Here is a 20301-nt window from a genome sequence, read left to right as displayed (position 1 = left end):
AAAGGAATGCAAACTAAGAACCAAACCAACCTCTCAGCTAGTACTAAAGAAAAGGGCTTCCGTTTTTTTGTCACTTACCAGAGAAATCTCATTGTGTATAATTCAGGTTATGTTTCGGGGGTGGGGGGGAGAGAGGAGAGTGCCTTCATATCCCCACCTGAATAACTTACTTAATAAAAAATAAATCAAACTATAATGACTGTGGATGTATGATATTAGGATAATAATGAAAGAAAGAACCTGTCTTACAATATATGACTACATATGACCTCAGATCTTCTAAGTCTGTCTAGAGGACTGTACTCTGTCAGACTGAATCAATGGACAGGCAAGGCAAGGATATTGACTGCTTTCAAAAAACATCAAGGGATAAGCACCAGGAAGGTGGAAGATCTGTTTAAACAAACTTTTTACAAGAGCAAAGGCCTATACAACCCTAACTACAAATAAATTAGGTAATTGTAAGGAAAACTCTTCAAATTACTAAAATAACATGCATTCAGAATGTCCTTCTAATAGAAATATGTGGGATACAGCAATTTTTGAGAAGCTTGAAGCTTTATAAACATAGCAGCATGGCTTGCTGTAACCACTGATGGGGTCTCATGATAGAGCAGCCAGTGGTATGAATTTGCTATTTCAGTAGATCTCTCCCTATACTTCCATTTTCTTGCATAGTTTCTGAGATCATTTTGACATTGTGCTGAATCTGGATTTGATCCCTTGACTGGACTTGTAGTCAGTACAGTGTACAAAGCACTGAGGTAACCTCTTCTCTTCATGGTATAAGATCACTATCCCAGATGGAAGGAGAAATACTCCCAAACTGAGTCAGAATCCATAAATCATTGTGGCTTGAAGAATATACAGGAAGGATATCCATGAATACAGAACTTTAAACACCATCATCACTGGTAGTCTTTTTGTTCCCATAATATTAACTATGTCCTTTTATTTTGATGCACTTTCGTGAAAAGAGAACTATGAGCTAGTTGAAACGACTCGTGCTATAATTACTGAATTGAATTACAACGTTGGCAGATGACATACATTACAAAGCAGATTTTAGTAAAATGAGGTGTCTAATCAGTTCACTGTTAATAGTACCTACTTTATAGAAAATATAAAACGTTTCAGTTAGAAATCTCTAGAAAGCAAGTAATTTTAATATAAAAATATATTTATCTCCCACGATACTTCTATTTGAGCCAGACTGTCCCAGCTGGAAAAATAAGATACCTAGCCCCCACACATGGCAGCCTCATAAATAAATACAGTCTTTTAGACATGTCAAGAGGCAAGAGAAGTTGTAATAACCACTGCCAAGAAGTTAAGGCGCTAAATATCTTATAAACATATGGTATTTTTTTTTAAGATTCTATACTCTGACTTTTAAACATAGCCAGTGTTTCTGATGATGGACTAATACTTAACGCTTTGCCACATTCAACTTTTCTGAGATGAGGGAAATCAACACCATATATCCTGCGTTCAAAATATCTTCTGCTTTGCTATTACAACTACTACACGGAAAGCATAAAGACTGCAAATAAAGTTTACTGTTAACAAAGACTACAAAGATTACAAATTTTACATTACTGTAAAGAAATACTACTTCACAAGCTTAGAACTACACTTGTTGAAAATAATGAAAAAGCCCAGTTAAGGTAATAAATTACATTAAAAATTCATTTTAATATGTCCTGTTAAATTTGAGCAAGCAGAGAAAGCAGGTACTTTTAATCTTGAGGACTGTTGTTAAAAAAAGCTACGAGAAATCAGTATGTATATCCTAAAGGACACGACTCTACACAGAACAAATCACAGGAATCAAATATCTGTGTTCTCTACCAACAGATGCCCCACAGGAAGTTTTTCCGAGATTCGCCTTACCAATTCAGTACTGCCCTCTGTAAGGAAAACACTAAAGGTTTTGAGAAAGAGGCAGCGCTAGAAAGAACAACCGACGATCTTTCCGTATTTGAATCCACTGAAGACTTCATGGAACTGCATCATGCAAGCAGCATGGCTTGGCAGCAAAGGTAGCTAAAAGCCTCTCAACATGAGCATAGTAATTATCCTCTTCTACTCTGCACTCATTAGACTACATCTAGTGGCCCAGCTTTGGTGCCTTAATACAAGGCAGAGATCAATGAACCAGAGTGAGGTCCCTGGAGGGCCACCAAGATGGGGGGGCTGGAGCCCTCGCCGTGTGTGGAGAGGCTGAGGGCTGGGGCTGGTCCAGCCTGGAGCAGGGATGGCTCTGAGTGCACCTAACAGTAGCCCGCCCCTCCCCCCCCCCCCAGCGACAACCCCCATTAACAAGGGGTTATCGGGGGGATGGAGCCAGGCTCTTCTCCGTGGCACATGCTGGGGAGGAAGGGAAGCGGGCAGAAGCTGTGATGAAAGAGGATTGGGCTGGCCGTAAGGAGCCCTCTTCCCCTCCGAGGGCAGGGGCGCAAGTGGCCCAAGGAGGCTGGGCAGCTCCCTCCCTCCTCAGGGAGCTTCCAACCCCGACGGGATGAAGCCCTGAGCAACCTGGTCGGACCTTGGGGCTGACCCTGCCGTGAGCATCAGGTTCGGCCAGAGATCTCCCGAGTACTCTTCCTACTTCAATTATTTTGTGAACTTTATGAAACTTTTTTCATTGGTTATTCTGATACTATGCACCAATTCTGGCTCCATCAGTCAAATAAAGGGACAAGCCTGACACCAGAACTATTTTGATAATGCTGAGGGTACAAGCAGAAAAAGCTTAAGCTCTTATCTATGTTACATTGCGGGAGTTATATAAAATATTCAAGATTGGAATTGGCAATGGAAGAGAGATGTCAGAAAATGTGTTTTTGTAAGGGTCTGAAAGGCCCCTGGAAAACAATAAATTACTGCATTATTTAAAAATTTCCCCATCTTCCAAACTGTTTAACGTACTATTTCTATAAAAAATGGACAATATCAGATTCGTTTTTAACTCTCGTTCTATGCACACATTAAGAGCTTAATCTTCCCTGTACAGAAAGGATTCAGATACGTCTTCCAAACCTGTTTTGTCATTTCACATTCAATTCAATTGAGTTCAATAATATAGTTAAGTAATGAATAACAAATAAAAAAAAGATAAGAAAAAATGTTTACTGCATTTTGTCATGTTATTCTCAACTAATCATAGCTTTTGTTTTCATGTAAAATATTCTGTTAAAAAAAACAAAACCCATCATCTAGCACAAGCCCCTATTGTGGAAATACATAGTATCTAAAATTATATTAAATTTTTTACCTTGTCTGTATAGGATCTACCTAAAGCAGTATTAACCATTTTATACTGATATAATTAAATTGATACAATTTAGTGGTTACCAAAAAAAAAAAAAAAAAAAAGGAGAGAGATGCAAAGAGGTTGTTTATCCTTACCACTTGCACTGATTTCAGAAAGAAAAGAGGAAGCTTATCACTTGGATAATGGAAGCAGCCTAATATTCAGTTCAGCTTACTTCAGAATTAAAGCTTAAATTATATTTATTTTCCTTTTTGCTCATCTCACTACTTTTCTGTGTTTCTTCAAACCCATTATACTTACAGATCATCATAAGAAAATTAAGTATTTAAACAAAAACCAAGTAATAAGGAAAAAGGTCATAAAGATCAGTTCAGGAGAGAAAAGGGGTATCAGCAAATAGTAACTAAAAGCTGAAACAAAAAGTAAACACAATGTTTTCTGCAAAATTTCAGTAAAAGGACTGCAAATTTTATGTTTATTTCACTTAGTTTTCCAGCATCTACCGAGAAGTTATACTTGAAAAAGCTTTGCTGTATCAAAGTTCATTATTGTCCCTACTTCAATTAGCAAAGCTATGCTAACAAATTCCACCGTGAAACGCAGAAAAAAATCAAAGCGAAAGTCCTTAGCTTTTTGTGTTTAGACTGCTGCTGTAAGACACTGAGTGCACTGTTCAGTTGCCGGAACACAGATATAGTGCACCGTTTTAAGGGCAATGTGGGACACTACTAGCCCTCCAAGAGGTGTGTCTGTACAAGAAAACTTGTATGGTATTTGCTAGTTCTATACAGATGTCCTGTTTACCACACAGGAACTCAATTGGCAATTGCTAGCTGCTTATGGCTAGACAGATTAATCCTATCCCTAATTACATTACTGCCGGGGCAGCATTAGGGATATCAGGGATCCCCTGGTATTGCTCCCCTAGAACAGTCAGCACAAAAGTCTTTTCAGGGTAGGCAAAGCTCAGGGGTTGACCTGTTGGCCTGGGAACAGACATGGAAGAGCAGATACTGGTATCGGCTTCAGGCTGTGTTTACATTAACAAGTAGGGCGGTGCAACAGCAGCAAATAGGTAGGGTGAAACGGTTGCTACTGAGGCCTGACATCCACACATAGTTGTAGAGCTTTCTACTTCGGACTAGGTCTAATGAGGTCCCAGCCAACCAACGCCCATTAGAGGTTGGAACATATTATGTCCACACTTGAAATGCATCTTCTGCTTTCACATGAAACTAAACCAATCTTGTTCACGCGCTGCAAGGCTGCTTTAAGATGTACATCAAAGTGCCTAAGTAAGCACTACCAAAAAATGTTTTCCAGAGGTGCACTCCTGGTCTAAACGAAAATGTTAATGCATATGCACTCTCACTCACCGAGCAGAGGCATAGCTTTCTAGGAGAGCGAATACTTTTCCAAAAGTCAACGGGGTTATTCATGCGCTTAGAATTATACATGAGCTTATGCACTTTATTGCCTCTAGGCTCTATTTTCTGAGGCATCAAATAAAGTGAATGACAAATGTTGCTTCTGTAACTGACTGAGCGATAACAGCACTGATGATTTAATTTGACCCACTGTATTCAGAGGAATCAGCCGTAAAACTGAATGTAGCGTTCTGTCTACTTTCCATAAACTCATAAATTGGGGTGGGGTTTTTCTGGTATCTGTTAAAGACAACATAGAAATGACAGTGCAGGAAGACCTCACGTGCCAGCACGAATTCAAGCTGTCCTCATGATTTCAGGGTTTCTCTGAGAACTAAATGGTCCCAGGAGTCAAGCGATGAAGCACTGCTTCATTTATAATTCTGTTCCAGCAACTTTTGCTTCTAAGCAGCCACTGCTGCTCAGCAGACTTAGTCCTGGAGATTGTGTATTATAGAGAAAGCTGCTGTTAGAAAGCTTGATACTAGACTTCCTGACTCCTGTACCAACGAACTCCCTGCCACCAAGGCCCAAACCTTGAGATTCCTTCTTTGTAGAGCTCTGACTCCTTTATAGTGCTATTTCCTCTACTCCAGGGAGCAGTAAAAGACTGGGAAATATTCACGTGTTGGGAAGCTTTAGGAGTCATTGTTAAGAGCTATATCTTCCAACAAACAAACAAAAAAACCCAACAACAAAACAACCCACAGCAAATCCTCTTGGCATTCCATACTTCAAAAGATCTTTCTTCCATCTATCCTTCCAACATTTCAGGCATTAACATTGGCTCATACATTGCATTTAGTTGTAAACATGATATTTCTCACACAAACTCTGACTTATGTTGTTACACATATTGCTAGTCCCGCTGTGATTAGCATACAAACAAAGATAAACTCTTAGACTGAAACACCAAGGATACAAATAAAAGTGTATCCAATAATCCTCTTCATCTTTTAAACTTCTTCAGAGAAAGCAAAGTACATTATTAGGCTGATCTCTTATCAGCTGCTGCTAAGGGCTGGCCTTCTGTCAACTGTGGAAACAGGATTATAAAGATCTTAACTGGAAGCCTATGATTCACTGCTGTTATGTCTGAAATTATACAGGAAAGAAACAGCTTTAACAGGCAGTTATCTGCTCAGGTTTGGATGTCTGCAAATTCCCACGTGTCCTAGATATCGGAAGAAAAATGCTATCCCCTTCCCCAAGATCAGTTCAGAACCAAAATGTTGCACTACATAGGAATAAATATTTATCTGTTATAACACTCTTCTCCCTAATCCAGACACATGCACCCAAGCTGCTGTCTGGCTTACTCTCTACATTGAAACAAATATATGTGCTACAAACAAGATACAATTCTTATTATACATTGCAATCTTAAAACCAATTTGCTGAATGTGCAAGTGTGTTCCCTCAGGTCCAAACAAATGGCTAAAGTGAGCCAGTATTCTGTAGATCAAAGGCCATTGTGACTTTGCTGGTGAAAAGAAAGAAAGCAGAAGTGCTTTAGCCTTTATTAGCCTCACTCAGCGTTTAGTACCTGATGCCAAAAATTTGATGTAGTTACATATATATAGTTTTTTAATAAATACATATTTCTCTCCATACAATCTGCAGGCTACTCCATCCCAGTTCTAGCGGATAAGTGCTCACATGATTTGCCCTAAAAATGCCAGTAAAGATATATGATTTCTAAGACCTGCATTCCTACTCTTTTCATCTTTGATCAGAGGGTTAGATTTTCCTTTCATTATTATTATCTAAAAAAAAAAAACCAAAAACAAGTCTTTCTAAATTTGTGACAGCTAGTCACTATGCCAATAATGTGGCACTTGGAATAAATTTCTACTGAACACTGAAAAAGGCATGCAAATAAACATGAAGTAATTTAATATATATACACTAACACAGCATCCTCTCCACATCCTGATTCTTTAAAAGAGGGTATAATCAGAATATTATCAGAGCTGACGATCAAAAAAGTCAATGCTGACAAAATCTACCTGCTCTAATATCTCGGCAAAATTATCACAAATCAATCCTCAAGTACTATTTTTTCCCTAGAGTAAAATTTTTTAAAACATCATAATTGACGTAATTTAGCCAGTGATAACGATTTTCCCATTTGCTAGTCTACTTACTCCTCTATAGTTGTTGTTCTTCTGAAAAACAACACTAAAGCTTGCTATTCAACTGGAGACACATTATTACATTCCAGTCCTCTAGAATTCGCCACGAAAATTGCAGCTTGACCACGTAAGCGATTTGTCAGGCTCTGATGTCCCAGTGTTCACTACATAAAGTTTAGTGATAAACAAACTGCCTAGATAATGAAACTGACAATAAAACGGCATGTAGTCCTTTAGCACAAAGGAAGACATATCCAGAGAATAAACACACAGCTTTGCAACTACGTATTTGCCAAAAGCAGCAGAATGGAAGATTAAATCCTATTTTTAATGCTACTGGATTAAGGGAAAATAAAATTAAAAAAAAAAAAAAGGCCTCTGGCTCACGAGACAGCAAGATCTAAAGTCAAACGAAGAAACTTAAGAGTTGCACTGACAAAGGGACTTAGGTACTTCGCTGCTTCGTGGTACCTGCCATACAGTCTCAGCTAAGCATCTGAGAACTCTGTACAGTGCCTAAGAGCTGTGTCTGAGGTTATGTTTCTAGCTAGGAAGGGAAGGCAGGGAGCAAGCTAAAGCCTTTCAAATTGGGCCTAATGCCACATTTGAGCCTAAGCTTGTCTTGTATCCGTACTGTTTGAACATTAAGTCTGCATCCACAAAGAAAGAGGCCCGAACTTCTTGTCAGCCTTATGCCACCCATATAAGGATCCCTACAATATATATAAGGTTTCTCAGCATTTGTAACTCAATTCCAAACAGCCCTTATAAAAGTGTACTCAGGTAGCACTGAATCATAAACATTTTGCAGATGCTGACATGGGCACTGAAAGCTTCCTTACCCATGCATCCTAAGCCCGAGAATGACATTTGCAAAAGTCAGAACAACGGGTAGAGAGGCTGGCAGAAAATGCTGTGGAGAACATCTTCATCAAGGTCTCGGTCAGCTTCTGAATATTGAAGATGTTTCACTTAAAGGGAAAGGGAAATCATCGAGGAAGAGCTGGAACTAGTCTTCACAGTGCAATAATCACATAGTAACAGCCATTCTTTGATTCTCAGTACCCACAGTCCACTGTTTTAGCTACTCCCCCAATTAGTAATAACTCAACTCCTATCCAAATCACCAGGAAAAGAAGGACCTCATATCCAACACACTGATATAAGACTCATCTCAACTGCTGATCTGCATTTACTCTAAGGCATAACTTATTAAATCTTTTTTTGGAAAGGCCTACTAGGAAAGGTCCTGCAGTGAAGAGAAGCCCAGTTTAAGAACCCTGCTAGCGCCTCAGAAGTGAGCAGTTTGCTACTGTCAGACTAGAAAGTTTGCATGAATTCATACCAGGCAGGAGAAAACACAGAAAACTTTGTGAGCAATACTTTCAGTAATTTATGTACTGCTAGGAATGGGCATAGATGAATAGTGATTTGGAAAACAGGAATTTTGGACCTAGGTACTGGAGTCCTGTCCGGGCTTTAAAGCCTACCTATAAATAGTCTTTGGAGTAACTAATTTCTTCTGAATACTTTGGAGAAAGAATTTCCAAGTGGGCTTAAAAGCAGAGCACAAAATGCCCTTTGCAAATTCCTTGAATCTAGTTCTTCCTTATGGAATGACATAATTACTTCTGCCAGTGAAACGTACAACAGTCAAAGCAAGCTGTTTTTTCCCCCCTTAAGGACCAAATTTTCTCTCTAATTTTAATGAAAGCCCATTTTGTGTGGCTATAATTACTTTCAGTTGCAACTTCTTACTTAAAATTTTCATATACTAAACTGAAGGACAGATTTCTAATCCTGGTGCAAAGAGAGGTATTTCTTAATCTTACGATCCTAAATGAGCTCGTTTCTTTTCACCTGAAAAATGTGAAGTAATGAGAAATAAGAATAAATATTAAGTAAGAATACATTCAAAAACACAAAGATATGCTTAAGTAACAATATTTGTACCTGGAATTACCTATTCCTTCAACATCAAAAAAAAACCCTAAAGCTCCCTTCTTGAACTGGCATTTTAGAGTATGATGGGGGGGAGGGGAGATTTGAAAGTTTTACTAACTGACAACATTCTGGGGTTTTCTTATCATTGAAATAAAAAAAATTAGCTCAGATGTACCTTCTAAAAATTATGGCCAAATTCCCCTTTTATATCTGAAAGGATAAACATTAAAACAGACAAAGTTGTTCAGGAATAAAGTACAGACTTCAATGCTGCTCTGTTATAAAACTAAAGTAAGGTATACAGGAATTTTACCAAGCAAGTAGAAGGAAATGTAAAAGTCTAAACGTAAAGGAAACCTACTTATCAGAGTATAAAGCATTATCATTGCTAACATTTAGATGCCTCATCGTGTAAAAGAATGGAATTCATGGTATTCCAAACAGATGTCCTGTAAGATGTTTTGCAATATAAACATATCTTAAGAAACATGACGCCAGCAGTATCACCTACATGACTTTTCCATGAAACAAATAACTAAAAATTACTTACTTTAGGAAAAACAGAGTACTCAGCAGAATCTTTAATTTTGATATTGAAAATCAACTGCCTTCTTGAAGGCAAAAGATACACAGGCTAAAAAAAAAACCCCATAGATTTCTTTGTAGAAGACTTCTTCTAAATAATGACATACAATTATTACAATCTTACCCTCTTAAGTAGCTCCTAAGATACTAATTTTAAACAGCTTAAAGACTGTGATAGTAAAATCCCTCAAGGATGTCCCTCAAGGAAATGTTTATCATCTTCTCTTTACACATGAGTAAACATCTGTCCAAGACAAGGGTAACCACTACAATGTATAGTGACGACTATAAAGCTACGTCTGGAGAGAAGCATCAAATCCAGGGAGAACACATGGCAAAATTCACAAACATTTGTTATTTCACTCTCCTGAGCATGAAAGGCCCCATTCTGCTCTTGATTTGAAGTTCCAGAAAGAAAAGAGGTGAGGCGAGGCGAGATATAAGAGACACAGCATGCAATTATTCAACAATTTTGAGAAAAAGAAAAAAATTCAGGCACCTGAGGTTTTTCCATTGCGTACATATTCCACCTTGCGCCAGGCGGAGGGGGAACCTTACCGCAACAGCGCTGACGGAATGCCATCCTTGCGACTGTGCTGCCCCACCTATTGCTGAACAGCTTTTAGACAAAGCGTTCCTCTATCTTCCACAAATAAAAATTCCTCCTGTCCAACCAGGATACTCGGACTGGCAATGAGAAATAGATTCGCTACTAAAATACACACAATCAACCACTTATATCCCTCAAAACAAATCAAACATTTCCCAAAAGGTTCAATTATAGAAGAAGAGAATGACTGACATGTTACTTCCATCACACATGGTTCATTCCAAACTAAAGTCAAAGTCGCTGAAAAGCCTTCCGGGTTAAGTAGCAAGCTGAAGATCATCAGTGTAATGGAGATTGTTCGGGTTATATTTACAAACATTTTAAACCTTTTAATAGCAATTGAGAAAATAATAGCAGAATTCAAGTATACCGTTGTTCAAAGTTTTCTGAAGCATTAGCAAAATGTCGTTAAAACAAAGATTGACATACTGTTATCTAAAACTGGAACACCAAACTCACGAATATTTTCCCTATTTCTTGAGGTACGTTTACAGGTGAACTGAGATTCATTAACACTTCTGCCCTAAATGAGGCTTTGAAAAGCATTCCAGCCATTCAGCTTTCATTTGGGAAACCCATGGATTTTTCCCGAGATAAAAGCGTGATTATCAAATTGGCTATGTTTTCAAATCTACAAGTGAAAAACTTTTACTTATTTCATTAGCTACTGTTCAATGAACTGAGTCCAATATTATAAGAAACGTTCTGGAAACGGCAGAGTAAGTTGGTTCCATTAACTATGCATACAGTACTGAACCAGGGGGATGACTACACATAGCATCCCAACACTCATTAGCAGAGCAGAACTGCTCCAACTCTGGTGTTACACTATCTACTTAAATGAATAAATTTGTATTTTTGATTACTATAAAACAACATTTAAATGAGGAAAATGTCAGTTGTGCTCTGTTTCAGAGAACAATTTCAGAAAAAACTTTGCAAAGTTTTATTATTCCTGTATTAAAAAACAGGAACAAATCGGTTCTTGGAAAAAAAAAGAGGGATGCTGCATGTACCTTAGCTTATCAAAACCTGGTCATAGTTTTTTCCACTAATATTGCTGATGTACCTGGCACTTCCTGGAACAGGAGACATCCATCACCACCCGTGGAGTTCACAACCTAAACCAAAAACAAGTTGAACAGGCTGATTAGCTTCAATGTACACAGGCCCTGTTTCAAGTTTTCAGAGGGAAAGAAAATATCTGTAAGTATTAGGAAACCAATTTTAAACGCCACCTAATTTTTGCCAATGGCCTAAAAATTTCATGCTGTTATGGCCCATTTGCAGTGGGGCACGACCATGGAGAGAAAATGCTTGTTTCATTATTACTGTTAGCAATACTCACAGAATCAAACAGAAATACAGTCTACCACCTGATCCAATTGGATTAATCAAGGAAAGACCATAAAGAATAATTGTCTAGGAATCCTTTAATTAAAACTTCTACAAACCTCCTTTCTCTCCCAACTTCCCCTTCTGGCCCTGTGGCACACTGTCAAAAGATATTCTAAAAATGATTAGACTCAAACTCCAGTGATACTCATGCAGATTGAAATTATGCCCAACTAGAAAATAAGAATTCAAAGCAAAATGAAAGCAGGACCTCTCAAGAAACATCCACGAGGAAGCCAGAGAGCCACAGGTCTAGAGACAACAGTCTTTAGTTGGTTAGACAGCTACACAATTCAGTTGAATATCTTAATACAAATTCCTTCCCTGCCTGACCATATAAAATACGCGTTGGCTGCAACAGTGTCAAATAATGTGAGCTTAAATCTCCTACACCCCAAATGAATATTCTGACTGCAAATCTGCTATTCTAGAACAGAGCATTCTTGATCAGCAACTTTATCAGAAATTTCTACATCAACAAATCTTTTGTTGAAATAACATTCGAAAGGTCTGGCTTATTAGCCTTTCACAGCATAGTTTACTTCCACTAAAAAAACTTCAATACTGAGCTGTCACAGGCTGGTGTGCATGTCACCATTAACGGTATGGAAGTAAGAAGAACTTAACTGGCAAAAAGCAGAAGAAACTCCATTCTTGGTATGAAAATCCACTTTATAGGGGAGGATTCATCATTCATTGACTAAAAATATCAAGGAAATGATGGTTTGGCAAAATACTGATTCACGTTAGGAAATTCCTTCATAGTGCAGTCAGAATCAGAGAAATGACACAGGCATGGATAAATACGTTCCTTGAGCTAACCATCACTGAACAGAAGTTCACTTATGTGACTCCAATACCTAACTTCTGTGCAGGAGGAGATAAAGGCTCTTTTACCACTGACTTAACTCTTACTGAAGAACTTCCTATTTCTCCTCACCTAGGTCTGATGGTACCAGCATATTCTCCAGAAAATTTTCTCTTCAATAATTGTGACCGTTTATGATCCAATTTTCTTCCTAGTGGGCCTAATGAAACAAAAGGTTCAGGTATCATAGTGTCTGGGGAACAGATGATGAATAGGCACTTCTAAACAGAGTGGGCTCACTTCTTGTTGTATTTTTCCACCCTTATTTTATAACCCCCAGGGAGAAATTATTCTAGTTTATGTATCTAAAATATTCTCTCAAAGCGTAAGTAGCGGGGCCAAGAATTGATACGTAAACTATATAAGAAAATAACGTAACGCCACCTCGACCTTCAGCAGCTATCAAGGAGAAAAGCTTGATAGCAAACTAATGAATTAGTATCTGGCTGCTTGTGGCTAGAGCAATTTCCAGCAAGTAAACAGAAGTTTGTCTCAAAAAATTTGACGTTATTCCAACTGTGCAGTAATCAAGACCAGAAATCAGTTTTCCAGTGCAGACTGCTTTTTCAGTAGCGAGTAGAATAGATTAAAATTTCACAGTATGACCAATTCCCATTAATTTTAGTCCAGTATTTTAAAATGGTTTCCTTGAATGCCTCGGAAGTTGAGTGAATAATGGTGTAAACACATGCAGTGCTTTCACAAGTGCTTGCACAAGCAAGAAAAGAGGCAGAGAGAGGGAAAAAATCCAATTTCTAATGGAAAATATCAACTAAAAACTTCAAGTTTCAACAAGTTAGCAAAGATATAATGGTCACACACTGGAGACTATAAAGCGTGTTAGTGAGGAATATAGCAAATTAGCAAAAATGAAATCAATGTATATTGGCTTGATTAATATAGAAGAGATGCAGATGAATTTCATCACAAATGCCTCAGTTTTAGAAACAGTAAAATAATTCAAATCTCTGGATCTGAATTTCCAAATATTCAACATGGAGCTTTCCAATTTGATATAAAGCTTTTCCAAAAAAATTTTCAAGAACAGGACAGTTCTTCAGGCTCAGTCTGTCAGGACTTCCCCTAAGAAATCTGGAAAGCTTACAGCATTTCTAAACATAAGATCTAACTGGTGAAAGCCTAGTTTCTTCCCAAGCAAACTGACACATGTGAATAGTGGAAAACTGATGCTGCTGCTGAAAGCATGCAAGAGTAAAGCTATTCAGCTACAACATACGTAAAGACTCATGCCTTCCTTTTTGGTATATAAAAAGGACGATGGACGTTATCTGTTGATTTCTGACAACAGAGTCCACTTTTCTTCAGCAGTACTTAACAGTTACTGTAACAAGTATAGATACAAAACCTCAAGAACATAATTCCGGAAAAATTATCATGGGTCCTTAAATACAAAGCAGCCAGTGCTAAGATGGACATTTACACAAAAATAGTAGAAAATAAAATCTTCCCAAAAGGTGGCAGAAATAGTAAATGATGAAAGAGAAAGACATCTTAATTTTATAATCCAGGACAGGGCTCTTCATAGTTCATTGAGGACAACTGCATACACAGTTCAAACAGTAAAATAAAGGAAATTCAAATTCTCACCATAAAAGCAATAGTCAACTAAACAAAGTTTGTATATTTTTCACAGCCTAAAAAGAAAGTAACCTAAAGGAGATTCCACCGAACAACAGTTTTCCTTTCCAAGGACTCATTATATCATGCAGCGCTTGGCATCATTAAAGCTACTGAGATATGCTACGACAAAAATGAACAGAAATTACTGAAATTACATCTCGAGTAATCATGCTGCAGTCCAAGCTTTTACCACAGCTCAAAGCCTGAATGAGCTGTCTGAATTACGTTTAGGTGGTGTCAGGATTACTATAATGAAAGTCAAGTGTATCAGAGCATTTTCACGTGAAAGCTTAGGTAAGCCTGAATCAGACGCTTTGACTATGCAGTCCCAGTTGTTCAAAGCTAAAAGTCAAAGTCCTATATAACTTTTAGATTTAGAGAGGTTTTTGGGTTTTTTTCCCCCAATAGCACTAACTTTTTATTCACGCATATTTGTCAAAAACACTATCTAAAGGAGCTTTGTTAAGACCAAGTGAAGTATAAAAATTCCCTACTCAGTAAATTTATATTTCTAATTCTGTTCTCATTGCTGCATTTCTCTATCTAGATTTCATATCTCAAAATCAAAAACCAAAGTAGTGAGCAATCAATTCAACACTCTTGATTGTGAATACCAGCCATAAGCAGAAGCACTACACTGTTGTTACTTAGTCTTCATTCATTCAAATACCTCCTGCTTTGGGACTTGATATCCGAAAGCACAGGTCGGGATTCAGCTTTAACGACATGGTAAAGACCACCCTGACCAGGCAAAAAAAGAAATCCAAAACAGATGCACATAATACAAAGCCTGTCCTGCACCACCCGCAGGTGCATCAGATTCAGGCAAAGCCACAATAATCCATGCTTTCACTACAGCAAGACTCAATGAACTACTGCAGTGAGTTTTCTCCCTAAAGATTGTCTAAAAACCTATTCTTGCATACAGTACATCTGCTTGCCTGCTAGCTAAGGCAAAATGCCAGCTACCTATATAGTATGCAGCCATTTCATTGCTGACATCAAACCCCTTGTGTAGACTTTGGGGGGTGGGGGAGAAGGCTGCATTTTTTGGCTTGTAATTAAGAAAAAAAAAAGTAACCCTTTTGTATTGAGATCTCCTTCTGCATCTAGAATAGACAAATATTTTTGGTTTGAAAACAGGGTAGTTGGATACATCCATTTGAAGGGACAGGATGCTTCAGAGCAGTCCTATGGCTGATGATAAATAGCAATCACTGTTAGTACAGCTGTTAAAATCCATCTCCATTAATACCTTATCTACGTTTTGCATCCCTCACTTCCCTGCTTTCCTCCTTTCTCAATATCCTCGTTTATCATTTTTGTTTCGTTACCTCGAGTCTTCCATTGTTTTTTTCATCTGTTTTGTAACCCGGGTTTTCCAATGTTTTTGTTCTTTTCCCAGATGGCAACTCCATCATGGTTTGACCTAGCTGTTGAACTTTTTCCTTTACAGTGTCATCTACTGCATACTGCAGATACACTTAGAACTTTTACTCTTCTTTCTAAATAAGGATTTAAATATATATTTTAAAAGTGACAAATTTCTGCATCCCATTCATGCATCATGTAACTGGCAACCATTGACATTAGTTTTCTAATAGGGTTTTAAACTCTTAAGATACGAATTCTACTTTCAAAGGTCAAAACAAGTCTGGCAATTAAAACTGTGGTTATTAAAAATACGTACAGCCTACTTTCTATTATAGAAAGAACCATGTTTCACATTTTTAAAAAGTCAATAAAATTCACCAATGCATACCTGCTCTCAGTGCAAACCTTAATGAAAGGATGCTTAGGAGTCATGCTTGACTCTAATGCTGTTAATGGCCCAGTTCCAAGAACACGGATCCTGTTCTTTACTCTCCTATGACCTCTGTATTTTACATAGTCTCCTATCTATGATCAGTAATTTATAACTAATAATCAGTTATTTAAAAAACTATTTTACATGCAATGAAATTAAACAGGATGTGTATCAAAGCTACATGGAAAACCTGAAAGAACGCACCACTTGTGCTGTTACCACACACAACTTGGAATACAAGCGGTTTTAATAGTAAGTGGTATCACCTTCCACAGTTCAGCTCTATGTGAGTAATGAGGAAATCGCCAAAATGCATTGCCATTTTTCACAACTATGTAGAAGAGTTACATAATGATTCCCCAAAGCAGTCCTTCTGAGCGTACTATAGGGACCAAAAAAACTCCAGGATATTAACCCCCAGAGTCTCATCAAATAAGAATTCTGAACAGAATCTTGAATTCAAAGAATTTCTTAGTGATATTGCACTCCCCCCAAAAAAGTGCAAATTCATTGGAATAGATCACCTTTTAAAGGAATTAAGTTGTTTTATCTGGGAATATAAGGGAAAAAATAGGCCCAGAGGCCAAAAAGGTACTCTGCGGTTCTGCATTTACGTGAAGGCAGCTTCAGGTCGTAGTTTTCTTGCTGACGAGGTCACAGAAAATTCCATGACCAAAATCCAGCTCTTCATTAGGAAGCTTCATAATTCGTAACAAGAATAATACAGGAAGAATAAAGCTAAAAAAACCCACCAACCAAACAAACCAACAAAAAACAGTGCTCCCTAAGCTTTGTCTAGGCAGAATGTGCTCTGGGACCTGTTTAGGAAATATAGCGTGTGAATAGCAACATTAAACCTACGTTTTATTTAAATCGCAAAGCAAAACATAAAGACCCTCTGAAGCATCAAAAGATAGACAACTTGATAAGCTCCTGCACTACCTGTTCCAAAACTTCAGATTTTTCAGGTCAGTTTCTCTTAGTTCCCCTCTTTCAAATGTGGTAATAACTACAGCTATTTACATTCTTTGCATTTATTTCTTCTCTAGGTTCCGTTTTCCATATCCTTGACACGTAATTACTAAATATATTTTTGCACAGTGGAAGGGAAAAGCAGGAAAAAACAAAAAGAAAGAAAAGGACAAGTCAGGTATTCTACACTGTTCCTGTAACGTTGTCTTATTTGCCTCATTGAGCTTCCAATTTGCTTCATTTAGGTTCCAAATTAAATACAAGTTTTAGCATATTTTAGAAGCTTGTTGGCACAGTGAAGCAATCTGCCAGATGGATTGATGTACACAAGCATGTGGAGAACTTGACTTTCTGAGCTGTCTCAACTACACTCATTTACTTTGTATATAAGGCAGGGTAATTCTCACCATTGTCCTGTGCATCAATATTTCTTCTTTCAAGAGAATCAAAGTACCTTCTCTGATATTTTGAGACTGAGATGGAAAACCAATTTTGCCTTCACTTCTAACTGCTACTTTTAATATATCATCAGTTAAACATTTTTCTGTGCTGCAACAGTATCTTTCAACAAATCTTAAGTAATAACTAGAGATATTGCTTTCATTTACTTATGCTGTTTTCTTCATTTTCTTATTTTGCATTGCTTAGGTTTTTTCCTTCCCTGACATCCCTTTTGTGACTTTCATTATGTACAGGCTTTACTGTGTTAGAGTTTGGCATTTATCTATGCTTTAACAATATGTGCAATTACCTATAAGCTCTCGTGAGGTAAAATACCCAACAATGGCTTATTCACAGTTTTAATATATGTTGGCATAGTATCATGCCATGATAGAGTATTAAGCCAAAATTATGTTCTAGCTCTATAAAAAACATAATTCAGAAAGTCTGTAAACTGTAAAATAATAAAACAGCAAATTATAACTGTGGGTATGATTTTCGTATTTCCCGAAAATGCATTAAAAAAATCCACTGATGCATACATTTAGTTAGAAGGCTAATGTCTAATCTCAAGGCTGGTGAAATGAGGAATCATTTTTCCACTGTTTCAGGACTGAACTCAAAATTCTTACTGTAGTGGAAAAATCCCTTATGAGAATAAGAGGAATTTCAAGAGAAAGAATACAGCTGAAAGTATTCATTTGTAGTAACGCATGCTGAGAGACAAGACAGACCACTCCAAGTAGTAAGGCACTGGCATTTTTTTCCTGCAGTATCTGACCACTACCTTTCCTAGCTTGATTCTATTTCTAACAAAATGGCAAATAACAAAGGATCCCCATGTGATTAAAATGTTCACACATGTTCTCTTTAGCTGTGCTTTAACAGATTGATGTTTCTTTCTAGTGACAAACACACATAGACAAAGAAAATCATGTATCACGTGAATGAGAAAAAGTTAATCATCTTTATTTCAGATTTCCTGCTGTTCTTTGCAGTCAATTTAAAAAATACATTAAAAATGTTTTTTTTTAAATATTCACCTAATTTCAATTACTGCTTAGTGTAAACTTGGTTAATTTCAGAACATAACACATAACAAATTACAAACTTACCTATAGGCAACTGCACAGGAAAGCTAGAAAATCCTATGGCCATAGGTCAAAAGGTACCACCTCTCATAACAGAAAGGGTACGCTACAAGAGGTAATTGTAACAGAATAACATAGCTCAAAGGACTAATAAAGCACTGTATTTCATGATAAGCTGACATTCTTTATATTGAGGCTTTCTCTCCAATTAATATTTTTCTCTCAAATACTGTATTTTAGAAGTGTTGATGTACGGTGCATATTAAATTCTTCTAGACTCTGAATCTTTTCAATGTGTGGTTCCATTAATCAGATTTTAAAATTCCTAGGTACCATTCTGCATCTGTAAGGTGTTCCAAAGGTCTTAAACACCTGCTGCTTCTTTTACTTTGAAGGTCCTAAGAACCCAAAGGATTTCAAGTTATTTATTTTTTAAAAATACACAAAGATCAAATCTACGTGTCTTTACTCAATATAGTTACTAACTCTTAGTAAAGACTCTTAGTATAGTTACTAACTCTATATCTGAACTCTTCTTTATTGCTCCTACAGACTTCCTGAAGTCAAATCATGCAAGTGGCTATTTACATACTTACTACGTACCACAGCTACTCTGAAGATGAAATTTTGGTAAAGCAGCTGAAATTTTAATTAAAAAACAGGCAACAGAAAGGGTTAGAAAAAAAAGGATTTATAATTCCACATGTCATTATATCATTTTGATTCAGAAACAATGAGATTTTATTTTAAAGCTGAACAACTTGAAAATAAATCAGTAAATAGTATATTCACTTCAGGTCAAAGAAGATGATTCTTAAAAGGGCAATTTAAAGACTGGTGAGCTAGAACAAACTAATTAACATCGTTTTAAGAACTGAAATATTCTCATTTTAGTTCGGCAAACTTCAGGAGTGTTGCTATTATGAGTCTTTAGCAAACATACAAGAACGGTCTCTAATAAAAAAACACATGCAAGACCCTAGTGAGTCAGGCCAGCACCCCATCTTGCCCAGTTCTCATGCTATCTCCACCACTGGCAGAAGATGCTATTTAGGAAGAAGACACAAGCCTGGCCATCGCCTGCGGTACATTGCTGTCACACTCCCCTCCGCTTCCACAACATTTTTCCTCCAAAAGCACTCCATAACACTGCCTGCATGAAAATTAAGAACAGTAACATACACAACTTGTATTTTGAAGGCTGCAGTTACAGCAAAACACTCAGTGCTTTCCAAGTACAAAAGTATGCTATATAAATTTTCTTTCTGCCTGCTCACAGGTGCGGGGGAAACAGAGCAACACATCAGCATAGGCAAAAACACGGTATATTCAAACCACAGGAGAAACGCCGTAAAACTAATATTGCCCAGTAAGCAAATCTCAAAACAAGAAATACAGAGGGTACAAGATCTCTCGCGCACGCAGACAGCTCCCACCTTCAAAGGAGCAGGGTTTAACCCAAAACAGCAGTTTGTAACCTCCGGCAAAACCTTCGGCCGCCTTTCCCTGCCGCCTGCGCCGAGCCGAGGCGACGCTCGCAGCGGCGGCACCGCCGCGCACCTTCCCCCCCCGCCCCGCAGCGGCGACCGCCACCCAACGGCCGCACTGCCGCGCGCAGCCCAACGGCCGCCGCGGGCAGCCCAACGGCCGCGACGGCGCGCGCAGCCCCACGGGCCGCGGCAGCACCCGCCGCAGGGACACGCGGGTGGGCTACCGCGCTTCACCCGCGACATACGGGACAGGGAGCCTTTTTTATCATCACCAGAAATACATTTAAGAACTCTTACGCCAAATTTTTTCATCTCCACAGGAAAATACACAGGCATAACGCACAGCAGAAACCTATCTACACACATACTTCTGCAAAGTCATCCAAAGATTTTTCTGCTGCCAAAATTATTTTATTTCTATGCACATTATTAGATATCCAGAAACATTTGAAAGCCTAATAGCTAAACCAACACATCCTGTCTTCAGAAATAAGTTCTAATGAATTTTTCTTTCTTTTATCTTGTGATGTTGCATTTTAAAAGCTTTGCATTGAACACAAACCTCTCCCCCACAAGATGGCAGGTAAATTACCTGGAAACACACGTCACAGCTTTGGG

The 20301-nt window shown here is 37.9% G+C and overlaps 1 long non-coding RNA gene across 1 annotated transcript in view; it reads right to left on the bottom strand.

The window, feature by feature from the left end:
- The window catches only part of LOC138064417 (uncharacterized), a 100820-nt gene extending 81118 nt beyond the window's left edge, over window positions 1-19702 (bottom strand). Inside the window, exons 1-2 of the long non-coding RNA XR_011137665.1 lie at window positions 19630-19702; window positions 11048-11099 (exon numbers count right to left, since the gene is read on the bottom strand). This is a non-coding gene — a long non-coding RNA (uncharacterized lncRNA). The remainder of the gene's footprint in view (window positions 1-11047; window positions 11100-19629) is intronic.
- Between the last annotated feature and the right edge of the window lie 599 nt (window positions 19703-20301).

This window comes from Struthio camelus, chromosome Z, assembly GCF_040807025.1.
Source record: "Struthio camelus isolate bStrCam1 chromosome Z, bStrCam1.hap1, whole genome shotgun sequence".
NCBI classification, from domain to species: Eukaryota; Metazoa; Chordata; class Aves; order Struthioniformes; family Struthionidae; genus Struthio; species Struthio camelus.
This window is presented reverse-complemented; position numbering and strand designations above follow the sequence as displayed.